The sequence below is a fragment of the Gopherus evgoodei genome, chromosome 1 (genome assembly GCF_007399415.2).
Source record: "Gopherus evgoodei ecotype Sinaloan lineage chromosome 1, rGopEvg1_v1.p, whole genome shotgun sequence".
In the NCBI taxonomy this organism is placed as follows: Eukaryota; Metazoa; Chordata; order Testudines; family Testudinidae; genus Gopherus; species Gopherus evgoodei.
This window is the reverse complement of record NC_044322.1, coordinates 48,633,555-48,649,322: the sequence shown is the minus strand read 5'-3', so window position 1 is coordinate 48,649,322 and position 15,768 is coordinate 48,633,555.

Below are 15,768 nucleotides of genomic sequence, written 5' to 3'. Positions count from 1 at the left end.
TGGTGGCGTTGCTTCAGGGGTGGGCAGCTGGAGAGTGGTGAGGGCTGGCTGGGAGCCCAGCTCTGAGGGCAGAGCCCCCACCAGCACAGCGCAGAAATAAACATGGTATGATATTGCCACGCTTACTTCTGTGCGATTGCCTGCAGAGCTGGGCCCTTAGTCAGCAGCCGACACTCTCCAGTCACCCAGCTCTGAAGGCAGTAGCATAGAAGTAAGTGTGGCATGGTATGGTATTGCCACCCTTACTTCTTCGCTGCTGGTGGTGGGGCACTGCCTTCAGAGCTGGGCACCTGGCCAATAGCTGCCACCCTCTGGTTACCCAGCTATGAAGGCAGAGCCAGGGCCAGAGCTTCCATTTAGGCAACCTAGGCAGTCGACTAGGGCACCAGGATTTGGGAGGGCGGCAATTCGGCGGCAGGAGGTTCTTCCGCCCTCCGGGTCTTTGGCGGCAATTCTGCGATGGATCCTTCACTCGCTCTGGGACCCACCGCTGAAGTGCCCCGAAGACCGGGAGTGCGGAAGGACCCCGTCCTAGGGCGCCAAAAACCCTGGCGCTGTTCCTGGGCAGAGCAGAAGTAAGAGTGGAAATACTGCAAACCACGCCCCCTGCCAAATAACCTTGCCAACCCCCTACAACTCCCTTTTGGGTCAGGATTACCAATTTGAGAAACACTGGTGTCCCCCCATGAAATCTGTATAGTATAGGGTAAAAGCACACAAAAGACCAAATTTCACGGTCCATGATGCATTTTTCATGTATGTTAATTTGGTAAGGCCCTACTTATAATTCATTTCATTGTGTTAAGTCCCTCTAGCTTGCTCACAATCTATATCTCTCTTATTGCTAATGGTAAGTATTTCAGATACCCTCAATGACATGACCATATGGCCGTGTTTGGCCTATTTCAACTGGGATCACACATCTGAACTTGTACACAATATCCTTAGTCTCTTGTTGGCTGTCAGCTGGCCAGGTATATTAATGTCGTCCACAAGAAGTTCACTTTCACCTTCTTCTAGTCTTACTTTATCTGCTTCCTCACTGTCACATAATAAACAGATTATACTTAAAGTAATAGCAAAGTAATGACCTTTCACGAATGTTCTACTCAGGCAATTTACCTTTGACTTCTGTACATTAATAAATAGATTATCTTTCTCTCTTAGAAATGTACTATGCCATCGAGCGAAATGGGACCATGGTGGCATATGCTGGAAGTCTCAGGCAACCACTAATAAAATATTATTAGTGTTTTTAAAAATTATAGATGATGATATTCTAATGCAAATAGTATTATACTCAACACGACATAACCTGGACTTCATTATGAGGGTTGTGTGGCAAATTGCCGGTACTATTATGCTGAGTCTCGCGCTTTCTCTTCTTTGGGGAAGGTTCAGGGAGCTATTGCTTGCCTCTGAATTGGTATTTTAATTACCCCACTAGTGTCCTTGAGGAGGGGAGTGGAGAGGGAGGGACCTGGGCCCACCCTGTTCTCCAGGTCCCAACCCAGGGGCCCTGAGGTTTGTGGTGAACCACTTGAACTAGCGGTTCCTTCCCCTGGGCTACTTCCCTCTTCTGCCCTTCAGCTTGTGAAGGGGCTTCTAGCCCTCCTTCTGCATAAGCTAGTTGCCCCTTACCTAGGGTTTTTTTGGATTTCTCAGCTCTCCGCAGCACTCCTCCAAACTTTCCTTTTGGTCTCTCTTCAAAACTGTTCTCTGTTCCAACTCCTTCAAAATGCTCTCTGCTCCAACCAAATCTTCCTGCTCCAACTCCCGCACTGTCTGACTGAAGCAGGGTTTTTTATCACATGACTGACTGCTGGTGCTCTAATTGGCTTCAGGTGCTCTAATTGGCTTCAGGTGCTCTAATTGGCTTCAGGTGCTCTAGTTAATCTATAGCAAACCTTCCTCCCCTTGCAGGGAATAAGGATCCCTGCTAACACTCTCCTGCTGCCCTCTGGCCATGCTGTATCACATATCCCACCCCCTGCTCAACACCGAGGGGTTGGGCTACTTGGGACGAGAGGCAGTGCCATCGCAATAGGCCATCAGCGTTGCCATGTTGGCTTCCAGCTCTATGCTGGACCCAAAAATGGAAAGGCTGCAGAGAGAGGAACCACCTCGTCACTCTGGTGTTCCTCTCCTTGTTCCTGTGCATCCACTGGAGCGGGGCGTGGTCTGTCACGAGGGTAAACTGCCGCCCTAGGAGACAGTAGCGGAGAATCTCCATAGCCCATTTTATCGCCAGACATTCCTTTTCGACAACCGAGTACTTTTGTTCCCTGGGGAGGAGCTTCCAGCTGAGGTACAAGATGGGGTGCTCCTCCTCCCCTACTATCTGGAAAAGGACGGCACTGAGCCCCACCTCTGAGGCGTCCGTTTGTAGGATGAATTCCTTCTTGAAGTCTGGGGCTATGAGTACTGGATGGCAGCAGAGGGCTGTCCGTAAATCTGCAAATGCTTCTTCTGTCACATCAGTCCACTTTACTATCTCGAGGCCCCGAGATTTTATCAGATCTGTCAAGCCCTGCTCTTGTGGCGAAATGAGGGATGAATCTCCAATAGTATCCTACTATCCCTAGAAATGCTCTGACCTGCTTTTTGAGGATTGGGCGAGGCCAACCTTATATCGCCTCCACTTTGTTCCAGTGGGGTTTTACCAAACCTCTCCCTACTACATGCCTGAGGTATCTGGCCTCATCTAGTCCTATCACGCACTTGAGAGGGTTAGCAGTGAGACCAGCCTTTTGCAGGGCGTCCAGCGCTGCTTCTACTGTTTCTAGGTGCGTTTCCCAGTCAGGGCTATGTATGACTATGTCGTCTAGATAGGCGGCGGCATACTTGGCATGGGGTCGTAGTAACCTATCCAGAAGTCTTTGGAATGTTGCAGGGGCACCATGGAGTCCGAAAGGGAGGACAGTGTATTGAAACAGGCCATCGGGTGTAGAGAAGGCAGTCTTTTCCTAGGCATCCTTGGTCAGGGGAATTTGCCAGTATCCTTTGGTCAGATCCAGAGTGGTTAGGTTTTGGGCCTTGCCTAACTGATCAACCAGCTCATCAATGCGTGGTATCGTGTAGGCATCGAAGTGGGATACTTCATTCAATTTCCGGAAGTCGTTACAAAACCTCAGGGTGCCATCAGGCTTGGGGACTAGGACAATTGGACTGGACCACTGGCTGTGGGATTCTTCAATGACCCCGAGTTCCAGCATCTTCTTCACTTCCATCCTAATTTCTTCCCTTTTAGCTTCCGGTATTCGGTATAGTCTTATCTTCACCTTTACTCCGGGGCTGGTGGCAATATGATGTTGGACTAGTGTCGTTCAGCCCGGTTGTGTACAGAATACGTCCTGGTTCCGGTGGATCATTTCAATGTCCTCTGTTCGTTGTTCTGGGGTTAAGTCAGGAGATATGTTTACCTGTCCCTGTGGGTCGTCTGTCTGAGGTAGAGCTCCTCGAATGACCAGACACGTCTCTCGGTCATGCCAGGGCTTCAGTAAGTTGACGTGGTAGATTTGCTCTGGCTATTGGCGGTCTGGTTGTCTAACCTTATAGTTCACTTCCCCAATGGCTTCCACTATCTCATATGATCTGTGCCAACTGGTTAGAAGTTTGCTTTCTGCTGTCTTTACCAACACCATCACCCGTTCCCCAGTCTGAAATCTCCGTACTTTTGGCCGACGGTTGTAATATGTCCGCTGGGCCTCTTGTGCTTTTTCTAAATGTTCCCATACTATCGAGGTTACTCGAGTTATTCGCTCTCTCATCTGTGTCACGTGCTCAATGACATTCTTTCCTGGGTTGGGTTGTTCCTCCCAATCTTCCTTGGCGATATCTAATATCCCATGTGGGTGGCGTCCATATAATAGTTCAAAGGGAGAAAAACCCGTAGACGCCTGGGGAACTTCCCGTATAGCGAACATTAGACATGGTAGAAGGGTATCCCAGTCTTTTCCATCCTGTGCTACCACCTTCTGGATCATACTTTTAAGGGTATGATTAAATTGCTCGACCAGTCCATCTGTTTGTGGATGGTAGACTGAGGTCCGTATGGCCTGGATGCGGAGCAGCGCACATAAGTCTTTCATTAGTTTTGACATGAACGGGGGTAAATCCTTGGTCTGTCAGGATCTCCTTAGGGATGCCCACTCTGGCGAAAACCTGTAGTAGTTCTTTTGCTATTGCCTTGGATGTGGGGTTTCTTAAAGGAATGGCCTCTGGATACCGCTTGGCATAGTCAAGGATGACTAGTACATTTCGGTGGCCCCGTGCCGATTTTTCTAATGGGCCCACTATGTCCATGGCTATCCTCTCGAAAAAGATGTCAATAATAGGCAAAGGTACTAATGGGGCCCGCAAGTGAGGTCGGGGCTATGCAACTGGCATTCAGGGCAGGAAGCACAATAGCGCTGGACTTCTGCGTGTATCCCTGGCCAATAAAACCTTTTTAGGATTCTATCCAGTGTCTTGTCTACCCCTAGATGTCCCCCAAATAGATGACTGTGAACTAACTCTAGTACTGCCCTTATGTGTTTCCGTAGGACTAAGAGTTGCTCTACTTCTTCCCCTTGTATTTGCTCTATTCTGTACAACAGATCGTGTCTGAGCACATAATATGGCCTTGGGCCTTTGATCTTTCCTTCCACAGGCACACCATTTACTTCCACTACCTCCTCCCTCACGTTTGCATATAATGGATCTTCGGCCTGGTCCTGCCCAAAAGTCTCACATGCAGTACCAAACTGACCTAATTCTAGGGGTCCTATTTCTACTCTTCCCCCTGGGGTGCTCCCACTTGGGCTAGGAACCGCCTCCGAGTCTTCCTGGGTCTGATTTATCTCCTGGTCTCCTGAGCAGGTTCGCCTACCCACAAGGGAAGTTTTTTGATTCTGTGCTAGAATCCTGGTCCCTAATCTTTTATCTGCCCTTCGTTCTCACCTACACTTTCGGGGTTTTCCAGGGGATGAGAATAATTCTGGAGCAAATTCAGCAAACATTGGGGTGAGGCTATCTGTAATTGCCTCCATCTCAGCCTGGGGGTTGCTACCCTCCTCTGGCTCTATTGGGGTAAGTAAACTCTCAAACCCAGGGAAGTCTCTACCAATTAAAACAGGATAGGGGAGCTTGGGGACCACCCCTGCAGAAACCCTGGTAGTATTCCCCTGGATCTCAATCCGTACCGGAATTGTAGGGTAAAAATTCACGGTGGCATTTACGCACGTTACCCCTGTGTTTTTGGCCCAGGTTAGTTGGTCCGTTCCCACCAACTTTCCCGAGACCAGAGTGACAGCACTCCTGGAATCTATTAATGCTATGGTCTTTATACCATTCATTTTTACTGGTCTGGTATATCCATGTGAGGTCATTGTGACCCCTGCCAGGCCGATTAGGCCACATTGCTCCCCGAAATCCCCCAGATTACACTGCATAGGTTCTTCCTTGTTGGGGCATTGGGCTGCTATGTGCCACAATTCCCCACACTCATAACACCACCCCCTTATTCCAGTTGTCACCCTCTGCCTGGGGCTATTTGGCTGGCCCCCCACCTCTCTTCCCAAACCCCCAGGCCCCTTCCTGGCCTCGAGCCATTCCTCGATGTCTTTCCTCCCGGTTACAGTTCTCCTATAATTCTCAACAGCCTGGGGCCTTGGGTTTGGGGTTGGCTTCCTGGATTGCTGTGTCTCTTTGCCTGGGGTCTGGAACAGTTCGCGGGCTGCCAGCTGTCTTTCCACGAGGGAGACCAACTCATCATAGGTAGAGGGATCATTTTGGCCAACCCAAGACCTGAGACCTGGTGGTAGCCCCCTCATATACTGGTCCAATACCAGTACCTCCATCATCTTCTCAGAGCTAAGGGCCTCAGGGCACAGCCATTTCCGGGTCAGGTGGATCAGGTCAAACAATTGTGATCGGGTTGTCTTGTCCTCCATATACCACCACTCATGGAACCTCTGGGCTCGCAATGCCGTCTTTATTCCAGACCTGGCCAGGATCTCTGCCTTCAGCTGGGAATAATCTCCTGCAGCCTCTGCAGCCATATTGTAGTAGATCTTCTGGGCTTCCCCACACAGGAATGGGGCAAGGACACCAGACCACTGATCTCGGGGCCAGGCCTCCAGCAGGGCTGCTCTTTCAAAAGCCAGGAGGTATGCCTCCACATCATCCTCCCATGTCATTTTCTGTAGGCAATGGCTAGCCCGTACGGTCTGGGTCCCTTCACAGTTGTGATTCTGCTCCATAAGGGCCTTCATCCGGTTCACTAGGTCTTTCAGCAGGGCTCAATCCTGAGCAGCCTGACTCATCAACAGAGGATTGGTCTCCTGCTGCATTCTAGTCGCCTCCTGTTGGGCGATTGCTTGGACCCGGGTAGCCTCCTGCTGGGCCGCGGTGGTTTGTATAAGGTCCTTGACCACATCGTCCATCTTAAGGATGGGAGGGTTTTGCCTAACCCTGGTCTAAGTCCCCAGCACGCAAATCCCACCTCTAATCCACATGTGGCAAATTGCCGGTACTGTTATGCTGGGTCTAGCACTTTCTCTTCTTTGGGGAAGGTTCAGGGAGCTATTGCTTGCCTCTGAATTGGTATTTTAATTACCCCACTAGTGTCCTTGAGGAGGGGAGTGGAGAGGGAGGGACCTGGGCCCGCCCTCTTCTCCAGGTCCCAACCCAGGGGCCCTGAGGTTTGTGGTGAACCACTTGAACTAGCGGTTCCTTCCCCTGGGCTACTTCCCTCTCCTGCCCTTCAGCTTGTGAAGGGACTTTTAGCCCTCCTTCTACATAAGCTAGTTGCCCCTTACCTAGGGTTTTTTTGGATTTCTCAGCTCTCCGCAGCACTCCTCCAAACTTTCCTTTTGGTCTCTCTTCAAAACTGTTCTCTGCTCCAACTTCTTCAAAATGCTCTCTGCTCCAACCAAACCTTCCTGCTCCAACTCCCACACTGTCTGACTGAAGCAGGGGTTTTTATCACATGACTGACTGCTGGTGCTCTAATTGGTTTCAGCTACATATGAATTACTTACTGGACTGTGTCACTTGGTAAGCTGGGCCCATTCAAGTAAAATGTGTTTTAATACAGCCAAATGCAAAGTTACAGATCTAGATACAACCTAGGCCAAACTACAGAATGGGGAACTGTTTCCTGGAAAGCAATGACTCTGAAAAGGATTTAAGGATCATAACGGACAAGTAACTCCACAGGAGTTCCCAGTGAGATGATGAGGTGAAAAAGGGTAATGTGGTCCTTGGATGTGTAAACAGAGGAGTAGTGAATAGGAGCAGAGGTGATTTTACCTCTGTATGCAGCACTGGTATGACTGAGTGCAATACTGTGTACAATTCTGGCATCCATATTTTTAAAAAGATGTTGAAAAAAGCCACAAAAATGATTTGAGGGCTATAGAAAATGTCTTACAGTGAGAGAATTAAAGAGCTCAGTCTATTTAGTTCAGTGACTCTCAACCTTTCCAGTGTACTGTGCCCCTTTTAGGATTCTGATTTGTCTTGTGTACCCCCAAGTTTCACCTCACTTAAAAACTACTTGCTTACAAAATCAGACATAAAAATATAAAAGTGTCACAGCACATTATTACTGAAAAATTGCTTACTTTCTCATTTTTACTATATGATTATAAAATAAACCAATTAGAATATAAATATTGTACTTACATTTCAGTGTATAGTATATAGAGCCGTATAAACAAGTCATTGTCAGTATGAATTTAGTTTGTACTGACTTGGCTAGTGCTTTTTATGTAATTTGTTGTAAAACTAGGCAAACATCTAGATGCAGAAAAGAGCAACAAAAATGATTAAAGGTCTAGAAAACATGACCTATGAGGGAAGATTTAAAAAATTTGGTTTGTTCAGTCTGGAGAAGAGAAGACTGAGAGGGGACATGGTAACAGTTTTCAAATACATAAAAGGTTGTTACAAGAGGAGGGAGAAAAAATTTTCTTCATAACTGCTGAGGATAGGACAAGAAGCAATGGGCTTAAATTGCAGCAAGGGAGGTTTAGGTTGGACATTAGGAAAAACTTCCTAACTTTCAGGGGTGGTTAAGCACTGGAATAAATTGCCTAGGGAGGCTGTGGAATCTCTGTCATTGGAGATTTTTAAGAGTAGGTTAGACAAACACCTGCCAGGGATGGTCTAGATAATACTTAAGACCTGCGTGAGTGGAGGGGACTAGATTAGATGACCTCTCAAGGTCCCTTCCAGTCCTTTGATTTATGATTCTCTGTACCCCCTGGAAGATGTCTGCATACCCCCAGGAGTATGTGTACCCCTGGTTGAGAACCACTGATTTAGTTTATCAAAAAGGAGATTAAGAAATGATGTGATTACAGTGTATAAGTACCTTCACAAATACATTATGCTGGCTACTAAAGAGATCTTCAATCTAGCAGAGAAAGGCATCACAAGAACCAATGGTTAGAAGCTGAAGCCAGACAAATTCAAATTAGAAATGAGGTACAATGTTATAACGGTGAAGGTGATTCACCATTGGAACAAACTACCAAGGGAAGTGATGGATTCTCCAACTCTTGATGTCTTCAAATCATGACTGGATTCCTTTTTAGAAGATATGCTTTAGCCAAACACAAATTATACTTCATCAAACACAATTTATTGGCCACAATATGGGGACAAGTTGGTGAATTTTAATGGCCTGTGATATACAGGTTAGACTATATATGTTCCCTTCTAATGTTCCCTTCTGGCCTTAAACCCTGAATCTATAAATGGCCTTTGCTCCTGTATGAATACTATGATGCCTGCCTTGTGATAGTAGCTGGGTTATTATCATCAGGGACTACAGATCTCGTTACTACTGCTGGACTGGAATAGTTTGCATTTAGGCCCATACAGTCTTTTCAGTATGTATATGGTGGGGTGGAGGGCCAAATCTGGTGGAAACTGGTTCTGCAGATTGTTCTTCCCTTCACCTTTATCATGTGAAAAACCCTCCAACACTACTATAAAGTGTCAGGCCTCCACGACTGTGGAGGAAAGAGCACTGTGAGAATGCCTTCCACATACATTATTGTCACAGTGGTTTCCTTATGCAAGATAATGCTGACCCAGTGAGCATTAGTGTTATAACCTTATTCCCAGATTCTGGACCTTAGCGTCCAAAATATGGGGGTTAGCATGAAAACCTCCAAGCTTAGTTACCAGCTTGGACCTGGTACTGCTGCCACCACCCAAAAAATTAGAGTGTTTTGGGGCACTCTGGTCCCACTGAAAAACCTTCCCTGGGGACCCAAGACCCAAATCCCTTGAGTCTCACAACAAAGGGAAATAATCCTTTTTCCCTTCCCCCCTCCAGATGCTCCTGGAGAGATACCCAGACACAAGCTCTGTGAAACTACGCAGAGTGATTCCCCCTCTCCGTTCCCAATCCTGGAACAAAGCACTTTCCTCTTCACCCAGAGGAAATGCCAAATCAGGCTAGCAATCCAACACACAGCTCTCCCCTTGATTTCTTCCTCCCACCAATTCCCTGGTGAGTACAGACTTAATTTCCCTGAAGTAAAGGAAAACTCCAACAGGTCTTAAAAGAAAACTTTATATAAAAAAGAAAGAAAAAATACAAAATGTTCTCTCTGTATTAAGATGATACAACACAGGGTCAATTGCTTAAAAGAATATTGAATAAACAGCCTTATTCAAAAAGAATACAAATCAAAGCATTCCAGCACTTATATTCATGCAAATACCAAAGAAAAGAACCATAGAACTTACTATCTGATCTCTTTGTCCTTACACTTAGAAACAGAAGACTAGAAAATAGAACTACTTCTCCAAAGCTCAGAGGAAACAGGCAGACAGACAAAAGACTCAGAGACACACTTCCCTCCACCCAAGGTTGAAAAAATCCGGTTTCCTGATTGGTTCTCTGGTCAGGTGTTTCAGGTGAAAGAGACATTAACCCTTAGCTATCTGTTTATGACACGCCCCCCAAATTGCAGACAGTGGGAAAGCTCACTGGCGGCAATTTCCTTCTAGAACTTGAAAATAAACAGATTAATACAACACATGCACCTTTACATATACTACTAAGTATATAACTAACAGACTTTTACATTTTAAGAACACTTTTTAACTACTGGATTCTGGGAAACTCTCACGGGAGAGTGCATCAGCAACTTTGTTAGAAGCTCCTGTGATGTGTTGAATTTCAAAATCAAAATCTTGGAGAGCTAAACTCCAACGAAGAAGTTTCTTGTTGTTCCCCTTGGCAGTATGAAGCCACTTTAGTGCAGCATGGTCAGTTTGTAGTTGGAACCGCCGTCCCCAAACATATGGGCGTAGCTTTTCCAGGGCGTACACAATGGCATAGCATTCCTTTTCACTGACTGACCAGTGACTTTCCCTCTCAGACAGTTTCTTGCTGAGAAACACGACAGGATGGAAGTTGTGATCTGTTGCTTCCTGCATGAGCACTGCTCCTATCCCACGCTCAGATGCATCTGTGGTTACTAGGAATGGTTTGTCAAAATCCGGGGCCCTGAGTACAGGGTCAGACATGAGCGTTGCCTTAAGCTGGGTAAAGGCTTTTTGACACTCATTAGTCCACTTAACGGCATTTGGCTGGGTCTTTTTGGTTAGGTCGGTCAATGGGGCAGCGATTTTGCTGTAGTGTGGTACAAATCGCCTGTAGTATCCGGCCAAGCCTAAGAAGGATTGGACCTGTTTCTTTGACCTTGGGACAGGCCACTTTTGGATAGCATCCACCTTGGCCTGTAGGGGGTTTATGGTTCCTCGACCCACCTGGTGCCCCAGGTAAGTTACTCTGTTTTGGCCTATTTGACACTTTTTGGCCTTAACAGTTAGTCCTGCCTGCCTGATGCGCTCAAAGACCTTTTCCAGGTGGAGTAGGTGTTCGGGCCAGGAGTCTGAAAAAATGGCCACATCATCGAGGTAGGCAACTGCAAATTCTCCCAGTCCAGCTAGTAGACCATCTACCAGCCTCTGGAAGGTGGCGGGTGCATTTCGAAGGCCGAAAGGAAGGACATTGAATTCATACACCCCCGTATGGGTGACGAATGCTGACCTCTCCTTGGCAGGTTCATCTAGCGGTACTTGCCAGTACCCCTTGGTTAAGTCTATGGTAGAGATGAACTGGGCACGTCCCAACTTTTCCAATAGCTCATCAGTACGTGGCATTGGATAGTTGTCCGGACGAGTTACAGCATTTAGCTTACGGTAGTCCACGCAGAAGCGTATTTCCCCATCTGGTTTGGGTACCAGAACCACTGGAGATGCCCATGCACTGGTAGATGGGCGGATTATACCCATCTGTAGCATGTTCTGGATCTCCCGTTCTATAGCAGCTTGGGCATGAGGAGACACCCGGTAGGGTGGGGTTCTGATTGGGTGAGCATTACCTGTATCAATGGAGTGGTATGCCCGTTCAGTCCGTCCTGGGGTGGCTGAGAACAATGGGGCGAAGCTAGTGCACAGCTCCTTGATTTGTTGCCGCTGCAGACGTTCCAGGGTGGTTGAGAGGTTCACCTCTTCCACGCCACCGTCTTTTTTTTCCGTCGTAGTAGACACCGTCAGGCCACTCAGCATCATCTCCCTGGACTGTAAACTGACAAACCTGTAAGTCTCTGGAATAGAAAGGCTTGAGAGAATTAACATGGTACACTTAGGCTTTAGTGAGGAATTGGGAAATGCTATGAGGTAGTTTACAGCTCCCAGGCGCTCTTGGACCGTGAATGGCCCTTCCCATGATGCTTCCATCTTATGGGCCTGTTGCGCCTTCAAGACCATAACCTGGTCTCCTACCTTGAAGGAACGTTCTCTGGCATGTCTGTCATACCAGGCCTTTTGCTCTTCTTGAGCATCCTTTAGGTTCTCTCTAGCAAGGGCTAAAGAGTGTCGGAGGGTGCTTTGTAGGTTGCTTACAAAGCCCAGAATGTTAGTTCCTGGAGAAGGCGTAAACCCCTTCCATTGCTGCTTCACCAACTGTAATGGCCCCTTAACCTCGTGACCATACACCAGTTCAAATGGTGAAAACCCTAAACTGGGATGTGGTACAGCCCTGTAGGCAAACAGCAACTGCTGCAACACTAGGTCCCAATTATTGGAGAATTCGTTGATGAATTTTCTTATCATGGCCCCCAAAGTTCCATTGAACCTTTCCACCAGGCCATTGGTTTGATGGTGGTACGGGGTGGCAACCAAGTGATTCACCCCATGAGTTTCCCACAGTTTTTCCATGGTCCCTGCCAGGAAATTAGACCCTGAATCTGTAAGGATGTCAGAGGGCCAACCTACCCTGGCAAAGATGTCTGTTAGGGCCAGGCACACAGTGTTAGCCCTGGTGTTGCCTAGAGCTACTGCTTCTGGCCATCGGGTAGCAAAGTCCACTAAAGTCAGTACGTACTGCTTTCCTCTGGGTGTCTTTTTTGGGAAAGGGCCCAGAATATCCACAGCTACTCGCTGAAATGGGACCTCAATTATGGGGAGTGGCTGGAGAGGGGCCTTGACCTGGTCTTGAGGCTTACCCACTCTTTGGCATACCTCACAAGACCGGACATACTTGGCAACATCCTTGCCCATCCCCTCCCAGTGGAAGGACTTCCCCAACCGGTCCTTGGTTCTGTTCATCCCAGCATGGCCACTGGGATGATCATGGGCTAAGCTTAAGAGCTTCTCCCGGTACTTAGTTGGAACCACCAACTGTTTTTGCGGCTGCCATTCTTCCCGGTGTCCACCAGAAAGAATTTCCTTGTATAAAAGTCCTTGGTCTATAACAAACCGGGATCGATTAGAAGAGCTGAGAGGCGGTGGGGTGCTCCGTGCCGCCGCCCACGCTTCCTGAAGGCTGTCATCTGCTTCCTGCTCAGCCTGGAACTGTTCCCTTGAGGCTGGGGTCACCAGTTCTTCCTCAGACTGTGGACTTGGGCTTGGTCCCTCTGGAAGCGATGTAGGTGATGGGGTTGTTTCCGTTGCTGGTGAACCACTCTCCGCTGGTGCACCTGAGGGTATTTCAGGCTCTGGCTGAGCCTTTTGGGTATGGCTGTCTGTTGTTTCTGCCAGTTCTGGCTCGCTGGCGCCCACTGGCGTTGAGTTTGAAGATGTGGTTGCACTTGCTGGTGCTGGTTGCTGTTCCAGTTCCGGGCCTGGGACTGGAGATGCTGTGGCTGTTTCAGTGGTAGGCATGGAATCCGGGTCCACTACCTCTGTCTGGGTCTCTGGTAACACAGACGGGGCGTCTGTGGACGGCTCAGGAACAGGAATGGGTCTGGAAGCTTGCCTGGTTTGGCTACGGGTAACCATTCCCACTCTCTTGGCCCGCTTCACTTGGTTGGCCAAGTCTTCCCCCAGTAGCATGGGGATAGGATAATTGTCATAGACTGCAAAAGTCCACATTCCTGACCAGCCTTTGTACTGGACAGGCAGTTCAGCTGTAGGCAAGTCTACAGCTTGTGACATGAAGGGGTAAATGGTAACTTTGGCCTTTGGGTTGATGAATTTGGGGTCAACGAAGGATTGGTGGATAGCTGACACTTGTGCCCCCGTGTCTCTCCACGCAGTAACCTTCTTTCCGCCCACTCTCAAATTTCCCTTCGCTCCAAGGGTATTTGAGAGGCATCTGGGCCTGGGGATCTTTGGGGTGATGGTGGTGTAATGAATTGCACTCGCATGGTGTTCTTGGGACAGTTGGCCTTGATATGTCCCAGTTCATTACACTTAAAGCATCTTCCATCTGATGGGTCACTGGGCCGAGGTGAGTTACTGGAGACTGGTGAGGTTGAAGAGTAGGGTATCTGTGGCTTTACTTGGGTGGTATGGAGGGTCTTTGGCTGTCCTCGGTTGTAGGGTTTATGGTCTGTGTGCCCCCTGGGGCAATCGTTCCCCTTGACAGTAGCTTTTTTGCTTTCTGCCAGTTCCATCCATTGGCTCCAATCTCCCCCGCCTCAGCGATAGTTTTGGGATTTCTATCTTGTATGTACCGTGTGATGTCTTCAGGCACACCATCCAAGAACTGCTCCATTGTATGAGGAGGTTCACTTCTTCCAAGGTTTGAATGTTGTTTCCTGTTAACCAGGCCTCATAGTTTTTGCAATGTAGTAGGCGTGTTTGGGAAATGACACCTCTGGTTTCCATTTTTGGGTTCTGAAGCGCCGACGGGCATGATCTGGGGTTATCCCCATCCTGTATCTGGCCTTGGTTTGAAAAAGTTTATAGTCATTCATTTGCGGCTTGGGCATTTCAGCTGCCACCTCTGCTAAAGGTCCACTGAGGTGTGGCCTTAATTCTACCATGTACTGGTCTTCGGGGATGCTGTACCCAAGACAGGCTCTTTCAAAATTTTCCAAGAAGGCCTCGGTGTCATCACCTGCCTTGTAGGTGGGAAATTTCCTGTGCTGTGGAGCAAGACTTGGAGCCGGGTTGTTAGGGTTGGCTGGCACATGCAGCCCAGCTTTTGCCAAGTCCAGTTCATGTTTTCTCTGTTTTTCCTTCTCTTCATTTTCTTTTTGTTGTTTTTCCATTTCTCGTCTGTGGGCCAACTCTTCTTCTGCTTGCTTCCTTCGGTGGGCCACCTCTTCTTCTTCTTGCTTCTTTTGTGTGCTGCCTCTTGGGCTGCCTGTTCTCTTTGGAAGGCTGCCAGTTTGAGGCTTTCTTCCTTTTCTTTCATCTCCATCTGTCGCCTGTGTTCAGCGTCTTTGATTTGTTCTTCGGCGTCAATCTTTGCCTTAGAAGTCATGGTTCCTGTTTTCTTGTGTTGGGGTGCCCTCCGGTGTTTATTTTCTGAACTGCAGGCTCTCTGTTGCCTCCTGAAGTCTGCCTAGCAACAGTGCTTTTTTCCTTTCTCTCTAGCTAATGTTCAATGAAGGGAAACCAGAAAAACCACTTTATTTGCATGCATATAAGTGCTGGTACTTGCCTGCTAATGGGAGGGCTATTGCATGACAAAAGACCCTTAACAGTCTTCTCGCTTAATATGCAAACCACAACTGCTAGAGAGCAGAAAAAAAAAAATCTCTCTGGTTCCCTTTTAAAACCAAACTGTTTCTCTCTGCTAAAAAGCCCTTAGCAGAGAAAAGAAAAATATAATATTCCTACTGGCTTCTGGATTCTGTCTATATCCCGCCGCTGCTACACCATGTTATAACCTTATTCCCAGATTCTGGACCTTAGCGTCCAAAATATGGGGGTTAGCATGAAAACCTCCAAGCTTAGTTACCAGCTTGGACCTGGTACTGCTGCCACCACCCAAAAATTAGAGTGTTTTGGGGCACTCTGGTCCCACTGAAAAACCTTCCCTGGGGACCCAAGACCCAAATCCCTTGAGTCTCACAACAAAGGGAAATAATCCTTTTTCCCTTCCCCCCTCCAGATGCTCCTGGAGAGATACCCAGACACAAGCTCTGTGAAACTACGCAGAGTGATTCCCCCTCTCCGTTCCCAATCCTGGAACAAAAGCACTTTCCTCTTCACCCAGAGGAAATGCCAAATCAGGCTAGCAATCCAACACACAGCTCTCCCCTTGATTTCTTCCTCCCACCAATTCCCTGGTGAGTACAGACTTAATTTCCCTGAAGTAAAGGAAAACTCCAACAGGTCTTAAAAGAAAACTTTATATAAAAAGAAAGAAAAAATACAAAATGTTCTCTCTGTATTAAGATGATACAACACAGGGTCAATTGCTTAAAAGAATATTGAATAAACAGCCTTATTCAAAAGAATACAAATCAAAGCATTCCAGCACTTATATTCATGCAAATACCAAAGAAAAGAAACCATAGA